Genomic DNA, 15,808 nt, shown 5'->3' on the forward strand with positions numbered 1-15,808 from the left:
TAAGCTCCAGCTCGCTCCCTGAGAGGAAAGCAAAAGTGATTTATTATTCAAACCTATAGAATAAAGAGTACGATAAACAGGTTAACGGAGTTATAGTAATCCTGAGAGATTTTCCTCAGAGTGGTATTAAATTTTTCAGAGGCTTTGACATATCTGAATCTGTGATCTTGTCTAAACGAGTAAGTGAGAAAGGGTGCAGGGCTGGGGACTACTCATGCGTTCAGAGGAGGGTAGAGTTTAGGGACCGGGACGTGCTGCGGATGTATGTATCTGTCAGAAGTGCTTAGTGTCGTGCCCCATTGATCTAAGTGGAGAGAGTCAGTTTAGTAGGATTAGTTGCAAGGAATGGCCGAGCCGTTTTGACAGGGGACCTAAGATAAATACCCCTGGGTGCTTAGACAGAGAGGCAATTGCTGAAGTGCAGCCCTGCTTGACATTTGCTTTTGTTTGTTTGTCTGCTCCTTGGCTATTGTGAAGATATTCTTATTTCTTCGAATATGTCTATTGGCCTTCACTTTGGAAGACATGGCTGACAGACTTCACCACGACAGGCCTCAGGTGAAAAAGTCTGTCTGACTTTTGATCCTTTTTAGCCCTCGCTCAGACTGCCCTGCAGAACTTTTGTTAAAATTTGGTTGACTTAAAATCTGCTTTCTGTCTTTGAAGTGTACTTCTTGTCGACCTTGTTTTTTTATGTAACAAACTAAAGCATGACAACTATTTTGATTATAATAATGAGAATAAATAATTTCATCCCAGTCTGGAAATAAAACAGTTTAAAAGTTCAAATGAAGTGGAAACCGACTAGTGTCCTTTAGCTAACGTGACTAAAGAAACACTTCATTCTGTGATACCGGTTCAATTAAAATGGTATCTTGGAAAGTTAGACTTATAAAAGTTTACATGATTGTTTGGAGACTGAGGCAATACTATTATGCTTATTGAATGTCTTGCAGAAATGGTCCAGGTCAACTCTCTCCACATACCTTGTTTTTTTTTTTTAATTGAAGCTATTTTTTACAGTATTGTCACCATAGGCATACAGTGCTATACAGAACATTGCTCAGGTGTCAGGTTTATTTTAAGAAATATATCCTCAGGTTAGATAGAGCAATTATTTTATGAAGTTCAATAATAATGATGGAATTCGTGATGGAATGGCCACATGTCCAGGATGCAGGACACAGGACATAGGAAAAGATGACCAAGAAAAATAACACCTCTGTGGACATTTCAAATCATAATGTACTCTCTATAAAAGTATTTACATTTAATAATTTAGCAGACACTTTTATCCAAAGTGACCTACAAAGGGCCTGATCTTCCTAATGTTGTATAAGGCAAATATGCAGGGCCGGGCAGTTCTAGCAATGTGGTCTTTTAAGTTCAACTGATCATCAATCTCAACTCTAAGGTTCCTAGGTGTCCTGGATGGAGTTATGGTTGAAGAACCAAGCTGAATGAAAGTTGTGATGAAGTGTTGAGTTGGCTGAGACCACAAGCAGTACTGTCTTTGCAAGATAAAGGTGGTGGTCCTTCATCCAGCAAGAAATGTCTGTCAGGTAGGCTGAGACACAAGCAGCTACTATACGATCATCTGGCTGGAATGAGAGGTAGAGTTGTGTTATCAGCATTGCAGTGATAGGAAAAACCATGTTTCTGAATGACATATACTAGTGATGACATGTAGAAGAGAAGTAGTCCAAGCTCTGAGCCCTGAGGCACCCCGACAGCTAGATGTTGCAACTTAAACACATCACCCCTCCATGACACCCTGTGTAGCTACTCCACTTGAATGATGGTCAATTACTCCTTAAACTGATATTTCCATTAGCGTTTTATTCGTGACACTCATGTAGACACCGTAAGAGCTACAGCAAAAACACAAACAATAAAAACAAACAAACACTGTCACTCCAACACATTAACCAACATCACAATAAAACGATACAATTACAAAAAATATAAACATTAAACTTAGTTTACCTTATAACCCTCAAGTGGGATGCACAAAACTTCATGGGAGGGAAGAAAACCGTTATGTATTACAAGCTGCGTCCTTCACGAAAGTGCGCACGCCACATACACATAGTGAAACTTTATACACGTTAAGGCCGTATCATAATAAAAGTCCTTCAAAATAACTATACACATAAATCGGTACAGACCTTATAAATTCAAGCAAATTAGCAATCATTTGGAAGGAGGACCTCCAGCAAACCACCCAGAAGGAGGTAAGATCCTGAGATGCCCTTCGTCATGAGGGTTGAGAGGAGGACCTGGTGGTTAACTGTCAAAAGCAGCAGACAGATCCAGCAAGATGAGTACTGATGATTTAGAAGCTGCTCTTACCAGTCTCAGAGATAACTTAGAGCACGCAGCACGGCAGTCTCAGATGAGTAGCCGCTTTTGAAACCTGGTTGTTGTCCAGGAGGTTGTTCTGTGTAAGAAAGGTAGAGAGTTGGTTGAACAAGACTCATTCAAGTGTTTTAGCAATAACCTTAGAGGTTATCTAAGGTTATCTAAAATATATACAAATATATTTATATAAAAATAATTAAATATCTATTTAAATGGACAAGAAGCACACTTAAAGCTTCCCAGCTGTGGATTTCTCATTCCAGAAGGTAAGATGAACTTTATGTTCCCCATTGTCATCTGAGACCTTTCCTTATGCCTCCTACAGACACGGCTGTGGTGTTTAACCCTGCCGCTGTCCAGCAGACATTCTTTGCACCATCACCCACCAGACTGCATGAGACAGTGGATGCCTTGTGAAGTGTGTGCTTTAAAAATAGCAGGGTTCTTGTCATCTCTCATTTGCCCTGGGTGAGCAGCCAAGCGCATCGAGGCCCTCAGAGAAAGCTGATGTACAGCATGTTTGAGGCGTTTGGACTGATCTTAACGAGACATTAATGTTCACTTAACGTGATCCTAAATTCACCCTGGGGCATGGTAAGGCATATGCTTGAATCGCCCTCCTTCTACTTTAGTCTTATTGAAAATGGACCCCTTTAAAGAAATCAGACTTTCATACTGAGTCCAAATGATTTAGTGCCACAATGGGGATGAAGCAATGAAAGCATAAAAGTCTGTAATTTTTAGCTTTGGCAACATGTCTCAGAATAATTGTGTTACGGTCATACCAGTGAAAATTTGTTTTAATAATGAAACACAAAGAACCCCTTCAAAAGCTAATGAGAAGCGCCTGAGGAATATGCATCAAATGCATCCTGCTGTTTGCTAGACTTCAGCTAAATTATGCAGTTTGAAGAAGACAATAGCATCAAAACTTATTCAAGTTAAAAATGTTTTTGCTTTAGATGGCGTCTGAAGTTTAAAAATGGCTTTTGATTTCTTTGTATTTGAGAAACAATGGAATCCGTATTGTAGTAATAAGTTGTCAGTATTAGAGATTCCAAACATTTTGCCTAATGCAATAACAAAGAAATAAATTCATAGACATATCAAAGCCGCTTGCTAATTTACTTTTCAGGAAGCATATTAATGCTAATTTTATCACCTCATTCAAAGAGGCAGCTAGACTAACAGAGCCAGCACTGGCAATGCAGCATCCAACAGCCAGTTAGTGCATTATTTTTGATGTTAAGATGTGTGAAGAGACGACCTGGAGCAGAGAGCTACAAAATAAGAATGCAGCCGCAGTTGTAAGAGAAAACAGACCCGGGCGATACTTTCATGTCGCTTTCCTTGCACTCACATGTTGAATTCATTAATTCCCGGAACATATTCCCTTCAGGTTTAAGGACTTGAGAGAGTCAAAATTGCCAGAGAGTTTCATCATGGGCCTCCTTGCCCTTCATGCCTTTTTCAATAACAAATGGGGGAAGCATATTCAAGGGTGGGTAATCACAGTAGAGGGATTGCCTCATAGCGGGAAGCCAGAAAAAAGTGTGATTTCGCAAATATGATTTCAAATACAACATGGTATTTCACAAAATATTAATTGTACTTTGTAACATCAGAATCAAAATATAAGGACTGAGGTGAAAGATTGAGTGCTTCCGTTCCACTGTGACTGCGTTCAGGTGTGAGATTCACATAGGAAGGGCTGTTAAGCACGACATCGGTGACATGCTACCGGAATTAGTCACACGGAATGTATCGTTTCATTTTTTTATCTCTGATGTCACAACCCCATGTACGGTATACAGAGTACCACGCCCACCGTGATTAGTAATGCCAGCTTCAAAGTCGTTCTCCCCTCCTACACCTTTCCAAAATGGAGAGGTCTGCTAATCCCATCACTTCAGTCCTAATCAAGCAGCTCCAGCCCTGCAGTAATTTCCGTAACGTCAGCCTCGGCTTCCTCCCAGGCCCAAACTAATCTTCGGCTCATGTCCTGTGTTTGAACCTTCAGAAACATAGCTGCAGAGGCTTGGACCAGCACCCCTGAACTTTTAATCACTGCTCAGATTTGTGCTTTGCTAACCGATTACACACACATGCTGAAACATGCTGTTAAAGGGCAGGGACGGCACAATTGAAAGCACATTTTTGTCACCTTGGTGTTCATGGCAGGTAACCGAGGACAACGATGAAAAACAATTAGGTAATGGGCTAATGCTATTTGGACTTGAAGCACACATCTCACACAGAGACTCATTTTTGTCAAGTCTCCTGTGTGTAATCATCTCAATGTGAGCAGAAAGAAACATTCTCAACTGGCCAGCTGTGTTGGATCCATGGGATTTCCATTCTGTCAACAGGAAGCTCAAGGTTAGGGGTTTAAATGGGGATGTTGCTACTGTTTCAATGGGAGGAAGTGAATTGACCTGAGGCTGAGTGAGACATTCCTTAGCCTGAAGAGAAACACAATTCCAGTTCATTGTGGACTTTGAGCTCTGTCTAGGCTTTTCACGTAGAATTCCTTATGGTCAGCAGATTTAATTTTGATCAGTGTTTTACACAGCAGAAGCAACCATATGTCAGATTGACAGAGGTTCTGTATATTTTACTTTTCAATTAATTGTATTGTGGTTCCAAGAATGAATTAACCTTAAATATGTTTCACAAGGTTATTTGCCTCCAAATCATGCAATACAATTTTAGTTTTCCCTTATGCAATAAAATAATATTCCAGGTTCAATACAAGCTAAGGTCAATCAGCACTACATATGTCATAATGTTCATTACAATTAAAACTAATTTTGACTTGTCCCTCCTTTTGTTTAAAAAATAAATAAAATAAAAGCAAGGTTACAGCGAGGCACTTACAATGGGAGTGAATGGGACTTAAAAGCAGAAATATAAAGCTAATTGTTTAATATAAAAAAAATATTCTGTAAAAAGTTATTTGAGCTGTAAAATTGTTTTAATCATTTTTATGGTGTTATGTTGTCATGGCTGTCCAGTTAAAAATAGGATACAACTTTACACAGAAGAGGTTAGGACAATTGATTCACAATAATTGATGGTAACCATATTGTTTACATATTGTGGTTACACTAAAATACATTTTTATTATGTTAACTTTTATGGATTGGCCCCATTCACTTCCATTGTTAGTGCCTCATTGTAAACCTCTCGTTTAAAAGAAAAGGAATGAAACGTTTAAATGATTTTTTTCCCTAACTCGCATTGAACCCAGAATATTATTTTAATAGTTATCTGATTTAATGTGAGATGATAGGCAGATGATTCAATAAAGCTCTTCCTTTCTTTCTTCTTTTTTATCCCCTGTATACCCTCTTTATCTGTTTATGCTTTCACTGGTAGCTTTGGTATAATCTTTAGCCTTAAGAACCTATTTAGTGGCCCAGTCATTACACAGTGTTCAGGAACTTCCATCTGGGCGATGGGTGGCCATGTTGTTAGACAACACCCCACCCTCTTGCCAATGCAAATCTGCACTCTTTGGATTTTTTCTCTCTCTGTAAATCTCGTTGTAAAAAACAACCAAGTTGTCATAATATTATCAGATCTTTTGCTGCTATGAGGAAGATAACAAAGAGAGCTGAACATCAGATGGGACTAAAAAAAAAAAAAAGCAAACCTAACGAGCGATATTTTCTCTACATATTTGTTAGGCTTTACCCGGTTTAGAGAAAAGTGTTTGTTTTACAGGGTCACTAGCGATTTTTGATTTTCAAAGTAAGGTCGAACGACACGGTTGAAAATGGGACCTGAGAGTACATACTTCACATTTCCTGAAAATGTTCTCAGGACTCAGTGCTTACTAATGCCACATTTTGAGGAAGCGTTTGCTGAAGAGCCCCATTTGCCGCTATACCGAGAACTGAGTCAGTGCAATCCAGCGAGAGACAGTAATATTGCTCCGAAAGCCTCTGTAACCCCGAGTCACTTGCTGGCAGCTGATTGTTTTCTGAGGGAGCGTAATTTGGTTGAAGCGCCTTGCCTTATAAGAGATGGACGGGATCAGCTTAGATATCCATTAGTAAAGACTTTCTAAGCCTGTTATTAGAGGGGAGAGGAGGATCTATTAAACGATATCAGGGAGATTTTGAGTTTTTAGTGAGATTTGAAAGCCACCCCCCTTCCCACACCTTCTTAGCGATTTGCATTCTCTTTTGTGATATTATCAGGCACATTGTAACATTTTCCCAGGACTTCTGTCGTAAGCTGGTCCAGGCGTTTGGCCTTCTTTGGGAATTAAGACTTTAATTTGGTCATTTAAATTAGCTAAACATTGCCTCTGACGGAGTTAATTATAGCATCCATTTTAAGGACTAAGTCTTTTAGTCACACATACACATGACACGAGTGGGCAAACAGAGGCACAATAGCTATTCCTGTAACTATGCTATCATACCCAAAATAAGAGGTACGGTTCGTTATACCGCTGCAGGCTAAGTCTTAATTGAAGCATGATTAATGGATAAAGTTCACTCCCACGTATTATGGATTATGTCTAAATATAGCTAATTGGTTCCGTACATTACATTGCAGTTGACTGTCATTAGCTCATTTGTTTAGTTGTCTTTTTGAGAGAGTAAACATTTCAGTCGTGCTTTGATGAGAACAATAGAAGACCTCGTCAATAGACTATGAGAGGAATCACAGTTATGGTATTTTCAGTGATTCCATGCATGTTTTGTCATTGAGCCTCTGAAAATTAGACTGTTTCCTTAATATTGTAATGGTATTACACTATCATTCAAAAGTTTGAGGTCACCAAGTTAATAATATGAACAGTTTTTACTGTATTTTTGACCAAATAAATGCAGCCTTGGTTAGCATAAGAGACATTTTTGATCGATAGTGTATACTAATTAATATTATTTATCTATGACAAATATGATAAAAATATGTTTTTTTTTTGTTTATTTTGATCCTGGTTTTTAATGTGGGTCTTGCAAGTGGGACAAAGTGAGAGACAAAGGGAGTATGTGTGTGTGTTGTATGTGGGGGAAATGAGGGCGCAGCACTCCAGTCCGTTTATCCATTCACGTTGAAGTTACAGCCATGCAAAACAAAAACTCATAAATGATGCACACCAAACATAGAAATAAAATTAACCACTTTCAGCATGTCTGTGCCCTTAATGTCTGCCCCTGAAGATAAAATGTATCTGAAAGGTTGTGTTATGAAAATATCTGAAAACATTGTAGGTCATTCATGCGGCATCGAAAATTGCCATAGTAATTCACATCCTCGTTCAGGGAGAAACTGGAACTATGCCATACTTTTTTTTGCCTTTTCTACGTGTCAAAATACTAAGGAAAGCAGGTTGAGGGGGTGACGAGAAGACGCTGGATAGTAGATCTATTATTAATGTCACAGATTAAACCCACTGCCTATCGCTCAATAAAATAATCACATTGGTGAGATTTACCTTTGTGAGTATCACTCTCACAGTTTATCGGCTTGTGAATTAGCAGAACTCACAGGCAGCCACTACACGACTGTTCACAAGCTTCAAGGGTTTTGATTTTGGTTGTCAGTGTGTCTGTCCGCTGAATATGACCCTCATTCTCCGATTCCCCTTCGTGGCACTGGAAAGTGAATATCTACAATGACAATAAACATCAAATGATCATGCAATGCAATACAAGAGCTTCTCTTTCATTCAAATGATAGCCTACCATGGAAAATTTGAATATTTAATTTAAAGGCAAAAACGAAACAAAAGGTGCAGGTATCGGTATTAATTTTAGTATCAGTAGTAGAAGGCGATCCACTTAAGATGGAGGTGCCGTCCCAGCATGCAATGCAGTATGACGTAGCTTGAATGAATGAGGCATTTATATAGCGCTTTCATGTGTACTACTGTACACCCAAAGCGCTTTACAATCATATCAGGGAATCTCTCCTCAACCACTACCAGTGTGTAGCATCCACTTGGATGATGCGACGGCAGCCACAGTACAACGGTGCCAGTGCGCTCACCACACACCAGCTATAGGTGGAGAGGAGATCATGGGGATTATTAGGAGGCGATGATTGGCAAGGGCCAATGGGTGGAATGTGGCCAGGGGTTACACCCCTACCCTTTTACGAGAAGTGCCATGGGATTTTTAATGACCACAGAGAGTCAGGACCTCGGTTTAACGTCTCATCCCATCCGAAAGACGGGATAGAGCTTAGAGCTTCACCTTCTCTATACTAATACAAAAACATAAGAAATTATGAATATGACTGATTTTATTTGACATGCACAACACAGACCGATGCACACAGAACGTGTTGAGCCGCTAACAAAGTATCTACACATCATTTTGTCTCTCTTAAAATGTAAGCAAGTGTAAATGTCAGCATTATCATAAGCGCTTTTTGATTGAGTCAGTCTACTATTTTATTCCAACCATTTCTCCTGATCGGAGGCTTCCGTAAATATCTAGTCTACATAGAGTTACGCTTCAACTAAGTTTAATGGTGCATATTTAGTAGTGCATAAGTTGTAACTAGTGCCCTACGTCAAAACTAGGCTACGTTGTAACTTACGCATAGCTGGTGAATAGCTGGTGCAACTGGCCCCAGGTGTGACGTTAGGCGCAGTTAAGTTCCTAACTCTTCTTAACAATGATAAGCCCCGCTGCTGTAGAGAAAGGGATTGTGGAGAATCAAAACAAATCAGAACAGAAAAAACAAGTGCATTCACATGGCAATGCAAAGTGCGAGATTATCAAGGTTAAAAATCTAATCCCTTTATCTTTCTCATCTCTTGATTGCTTCACCAAAGCCACTTCCCCTCACTTGGCACAGTACACACCTTGCAACCAGCTTTTAGTCTAGATTAAGAGGGGCCCTAATCCCATTCAGAGGATCTGATTAAACCGCTGCTTCGAGAAATCCAGTCACGCCTTACTTTTGTTTCTTTTGTTTTGAAGATTTTTTCTTACTAATTAAAACTGGACATCAAACTGACAATTACTTTAAAACATACATACATATTATATATTTAGATCATAATCTAAATATATATTGTGTAAAATCGAAATCAGGGTCAAAATGTGCAACAACAACAATAAAACATATAAAGTATGATATACAATTGGCCTATAATACACTAAATTGAACATTTCCACAATTTTTGGATTGGATTATCACATAGGCCTACTATAAAAAATATACAACAACAACAACATACATGTTAAACATTTGTGACATAGAGTGTTATATAACTGTAGTGTTCTCCAACCCAAAAGAGGATGTTTATCTGTTTTTTTCTTGTTTATCTGATGACTAACAGATTACTCAGCTCAAAGAATCAAGGGGTCAAGATTTGGCTGTTTAGCATGGCCCTGTTAGCCCCTGCTGGTAGAGGCCGTGACTACACCATCTGCTTCCAAAAAGTTACTTGATCCACTTGGCGGTCATTGCGGTAGCCATGTAGACTACTCTGATGGACGGCCAGTTTCAAATCGCATACTTCTAATCTTGTGGCAGCTGTGCAACTGCTAACAACGACACTATTAATGTTTACAGTAGCATATAGTTATTTTACAGCAGTTATTGAAGTTTGAAAATGAATAAGGGGACATGTTGTCTTGCATATTACTCGGAAGCTGCTTTAAAACAATCTGTATTGTAGGCTACAAAGCGCTATATAGATACATGCGACTTGACTACAGTATATGCTAACCGATAGCTTTCTTCACAGTCACAGACCTTTTAGAAAGGAATCACAGAGCTGAATATCTGTCTGTGAGATTCCCGAGAGCTTTTTTTTAGCTCTGTATCACCATCTTGTGGACAAACGCGATTCTGCATCCAGTATAAGAGCATGTTCTCACATGACAGAGGGGGAGAGTGCTGAAAATTGTAATCGTTGTAATTTCCTTGTAAACTAATAATCAAAGACTTTTTCAAGAAAGACAGTGATTAGTCTGCAAGTGACTATGTGTCTCTATCAAGGCTTCTCTGTCAGCTTAATTTCCATGGCCCTCGTTGGAGCATCTCCAATTGGCATTGGCTGCCATGTTTGAAGAGGCAGTGAGCTATTCTGTGTAATTATCACTGATGTGTATGCTTGCGGTGGAGTGGCTCATTCCAAACTTGGATAACATTCAGAGGTAGTTATCTGCACAAGCTCTAGGATATCACACAGACATATGCAGATCAGATGCATAAAGTGTTCACACACAAACACCCACACAAAGAGGCAGAGGATTTAAGATTAACTGACAAACAACATACTGTTTCCAAAATAAAGTATGCCATCTCTCTAGACGATGTGCTTTATGAAGTGCTCTGATCTGTGCTTTATTATTTTTTGGGTTATTTTATGGCCATGCACACAATACCTTCTTTGTTTATGTACTATCGTTCAAATGTTTGGAGAAATTAATAAATAAATACTTTTATTCAGAAATGACACATTCAATTGATAAAAAACTGAAAGCAAATACATTTATAATGTTTGAAAGATTACAAATAAATGCTTTTGAACTTTCTATTCATAAAAAAAAAAAAAAAATCCTACTGACCCAAACCTTTTGAACGATAGTATATACAAAGTTCTCAACCTTTTGCCTGCATCCCTCATATTATCTTTGAATTATTAATCTGTTTCAATGGCTTGAATAAAATACTTTACATTCAAGTTTCAGGTAGACTCCTAATTACTATTCAAAATCATATGAGAAATTATGATGACATTCATCACAAGTCTTCCATAGCAAATTTTAGACTACATCACATGAATAAATGCAATTAACTTTCACAAAACAACATTCTCTGACAGTTATATGCACTTTCCTGTCCATCGTCTACATCGGTTTGTTTTATTGTCTTTTTCTACAATGTGATTTTGCTGTGATTTTGGTTTGTAGGGAATTACAAACATGGCACATATATCCAAACGCACATAACTATATAATTAATTCTTGATGCGCACGTGAGCGTCATCTGTGTTTCTCACAGGTTCGCGTTTAAAGTCTGTGTAGAGAGAACAGTGTCGTCTAAGCGGCCCCTAATTTAATAACAAATTATCCTTTCGACGGAAGTGAATTAATCAAAACTAACTTTAGCTGGAAAATAACTTTATTCAAGGACCGCTATAAAGCCAAAACAATCTGTTACCTTAAATTATACGTTCATCTCTGTAAAGCAGCTTTGAAACAATCTACATTGTTAAAAGCGCTCTATAAATGAAGATGACTTGACTTGACTTGGGGTCAAACACATCCCAAACAGACTTTACCAGTCGCATTTCTGTTAAGTACATCCTAATGTAGTAAAACATAGGGATTTAGCATCAATAATATATATATATATATATATATATATATATATATATAAAGGTTAGTCCACAAGTTTTTGTGCCCATATATTCATAGAGCAAGTGGTAAACAGATTTGGCTTGCTGTCTGCTATAGAAGGGCTCAGAGAGGTATTACATAGGCAAAATACATAAAGAAGAAAAAAGGGAGGAGGAAGAGGAGGAGGAGGGATGCCAAAAGAACTGACAATGGAAGTAAGTGGCTGTTTTTATACCTTGGTATTATTTAGAAGATTAGATGGGCGTACTCCTCCCGAAATTACGTTTAATAACTTCACATACTCTTAAAAAAATAGTTCTATGACTATATTACTAATTTTTACACGTCTCTGGGACCTAAAACATGAACATATTAAAGTTAATCTCAACCGAAGGTGAGGTACAACTGTCTAATTCATCAAGAAAGATTCATAAAGTGCCCTATGGTTGTGACTCGTGAGGCCTTCACACACTGGATCATTAAACAGAAGAATTACATTGTGAGATTGTATTGCATCATGGGCAGCACCAAGGCCAGAGGATGACTCACGTTTGAAAAGGACTCCACAAAGACCTAATTAATTAAAAAAAGTTAAATAATTGAAAACGCAAAATACAAAATGTTTGTCATGTGTGCTTTTGTAGAGAAAAATCACTATAATTAATGAGTAAATATGAACTAATGGGGGAGAAACAACACCATCAAAGTTACGTTCATCCTCATAGACCTTTTTATCAGAGAATTATGAAGCACAAAAACAGTCTGTGTCTTTAATTATCTTTTGTTTTGTCATTATTTATGTAAACTGCTAGGGTAATGACTCACAAAATCATTAAAAAGCATTTGCTAACGATGCTATGTCTTTAAGACAGATGTGGAGACTGGGGAAAGTGAAGTCATGGCTGTCAGATATTTCTAATCTCCAATTTCTAATCTACGATTTACATATTTTGCGCACCTAAACATGTTTTTTGTACGCTTACTTTAAGGATTTATCATACTGCATACAAACGGTTAAAGAACTGGAAATTGTGACTTGCGGCAGGACTTGACATTATCCTTTGGGAATTGATTGGCTTGTTGGATTGCTGTTGTTTGCTTATTGTTTATTGCCAAGCCCTTGTGCCAGTCAATCCACCTTACCGTTAGGGCTTTATACCATACAAATTGTTTCAAAGCTGTAAAGCAGCTCTAAAAAAAAACAATAGTGTCATTATTCAGTTCAAGTCACTTCAGTTCAATAACTGTGTAAATGTATCAATAATGAGTTCAATTCAGCAATATAAGCAGCTCTATAGACTTGCTTCAACCCATGTTTTGGTCAAATATGGACAAACCTAACTGTTAATTAATTAAAACATTTAAAACAACTGTTGGGTTTGTCTATATTTGACCCAAACCGGGGTTGAGACAACCCAGCATTTTTTTAGAAGACAGTGTCATTATTCACAATTTGCAAAATTAATAAGTTATGAAGTACCAGTGTCCACCCCATTAGAGAATGAATGTCATTGCGGCCGGGTGAGGGGCTGTGAATGTTTTTGATTCACAATGTTTTGAAAGATTATGAGGGTATATGAATAAAAAAAAAATAAAAAAAAATTGCACGGATATATCATTATCCGTCATAAAGCATATATATATTAAAAAAAGAATGGTCAATTTTGATTTCATGGTGACTTTAAATGTCTTTCTGCACTCATGAATTCAACTGTTTCCCACCAAATGTAGTTTTTTATCTTTTTCTCTCTCTGTCAGAGAAGTATCTCTGTGTTTGTCCACTGTGTTGTTTTGATGTCATGATGTATGCAGTTATCTGAAAACTCCCAGAAACATCCTGTCAACTTCACTCATGCTACTGAAGACTGGAGTGAAGCTCTGAACCAGTCATAAGGGAACCCATATGAAAGAATCTTTCAGAAAATCTTTCCAAGCAATGCAATGAAGCAAGTTTGTAGAACAGATGTCTGAAAGAATACGACATCTATAAGAGGATGAAGAAAAAGATCTGGCTGTTTTCCACAGCACACAACCTTCATTGCTTCCACTGTGGCTACATTCAGCAGCTGAATAAATTTATCAGTCTCGTTCCTGACTACAAGTTGTTACATGAAACAGAATTTTGAGACTAAGTTCAGTTTTTTTTATGTCCAGATGGTAACTCCATGATTTTTTCCCCCCAAACCAGCTCAGCGGAAAATCTGCACTGCAGCCGTTTACTGGTCATGTCAATCAAAGTACTGATTACCACCAAACACTGATCCCTAAAGCTACCCGTCACTGTAACCTTAACCAATGAAATTAGCTGCAGGGCGGGATTTCTGACAACTTTAAGTGTTTGGGGGGAAAAATGGAACTGGAACTAACACAGGAGAGTATGCTATGCAGACCTAAAAGTTACTTTATTTGTGAGTCAATGAATAGGGCTGCAACTAACGTTTTTTTTTGATAATCGATCAATCTGTAGATTATTTTTTTGATTAATCGATTAAGCGGATGGAAATCTAAAAATGATTATGCATTAAAACCTTTTTTTTCTCAATCCTTTCTTTTAAACAATGTTATTCCACATCCTGCCCAATGCTATCCCCCAAACAATGTGTAATATATAGCCTATGACAACAAATATAGTGAATGTAAATTTATATAGGGGAGGCTGTCTATAAGCAAAAATACAAACATTACATACAAAATACAGACATTAACACAACTAAATTAAAAATTATAATAGACAAAAACAAAAAGTTTGAACTTGTAAGAGGTATGAGGAACACACATGCACTCGTTTGAACAGTTATATTACATTAATAGGGCAGGCTATTCCAACAATAGCGAGTAGCCTGCTCTTAAAATAAACTTTTGTTAAATGTATTTTAAAATATACACTTAATAATTTATAAACCAAAAAATAAATAAATATAGCCTAGGCCTATACAAGTTATATATTAGCAAAATGTATTTGTCAGAATTATTGCACTTCGTCTGTTTGACGCGCATGCGCCCACCAGCGCTCGTTCAGACTGTGGAATTTAACAAGACGCTTGTTGTCAGAATATGCTAAATGGAAATACTTTGGAACTTTCTAACAATTACAGATAAGGATATAACCATAAGTTATGCGCAGAGGAATAAAGCCTACACGTGTCAACGGAATTAAACAACAGACGCTATCAAAACACGAGGTAACATTTTTGAAGGCCATAAATATTTATGTTTCGGACAACTTGGATCATGTAACGTTACTGTACCTAGCTTTCCCGGAGCATAGCTCACTCTCCCTGTATCCTCCACTATTTTCCTCAATACATTTTGTCCATAGAAATGTGTTATTTATTATTGTAAAGCGACGTTATGGCTGATGGTTCCCGGGCTGATGGTTCCAGTTCGCAGACGCGACTAATCGATAATCAAATTCACTTCCGATAATAATCGATGTTATCGAGTTGTTGCTGGTTTATACTCAACCTGTTTATTGAATGCGCTCTCCAGAATCTCGGGCTGCGTCAAATTATACCCTTCACTCGCTAAATTCCCTTCATCTCGTTCACTCCGATGTGCGTCATTGCGTTGCACAAGTGCCCACTACTGGCGGAGCTCGTGCATAAGGTTTAAATGAATGCACTAAGCCCTTGATCACTTTAAATTCATTATTGAGCGGGTTTATTAAACCCCTTTTTTTACTTATTATTTGGTTTTATGCACCATTATAAGTTGTTGGAGAAAATGTATACAATCTTATGAGCTGTTGGAAAAAAATAAAATTAGGCTACACATAAAAAAAAACAAAAACAAAAAAACAATCAATAGTGGGTAGAGTGGGGGAAAACGCCCCCCTTAAGGAAAATGTGACATAGAAAAACATAAATATGACTAGAACTGCCATCCCAATTTTGAGTGAGTATATGGCAGGAGTTATTCACCAAATATTAAAATTGCTCAGCCTTCATAGCCTAATTAATTAGTATTTTCACAGAAAATATAGGGGGCGTTTTACTCCACAAGCTATGACTTTTTTTTAAAAAATGGTTTAATTTTTTTAATATAACTAGCCTATATTCCTTATAAATAACATGCTCTCAAACTACTGACTTCATCTAAATAGATGTTCTTAATGTGAATGATTA

General features: G+C 37.6%; 1 long non-coding RNA gene across 1 annotated transcript; it reads right to left on the reverse strand.

The window, feature by feature from the left end:
• Window positions 1–1,048: 1,048 nt before the first annotated feature.
• LOC306994517 lies at window positions 1,049–15,278 on the reverse strand. Its single transcript, XR_013796692.1, has 4 exons — window positions 15,150–15,278; window positions 7,817–7,991; window positions 1,987–2,440; window positions 1,049–1,871 (listed from the first exon to the last, which is right to left on the reverse strand). It is a non-coding gene; the product is annotated as an uncharacterized lncRNA (long non-coding RNA).
• Between the last annotated feature and the right edge of the window lie 530 nt (window positions 15,279–15,808).

This window comes from Phoxinus phoxinus (genome assembly GCF_949152265.1).
Source record: "Phoxinus phoxinus genome assembly, chromosome: 2".
Lineage (NCBI taxonomy): Eukaryota > Metazoa > Chordata > Actinopteri > Cypriniformes > Leuciscidae > Phoxinus > Phoxinus phoxinus.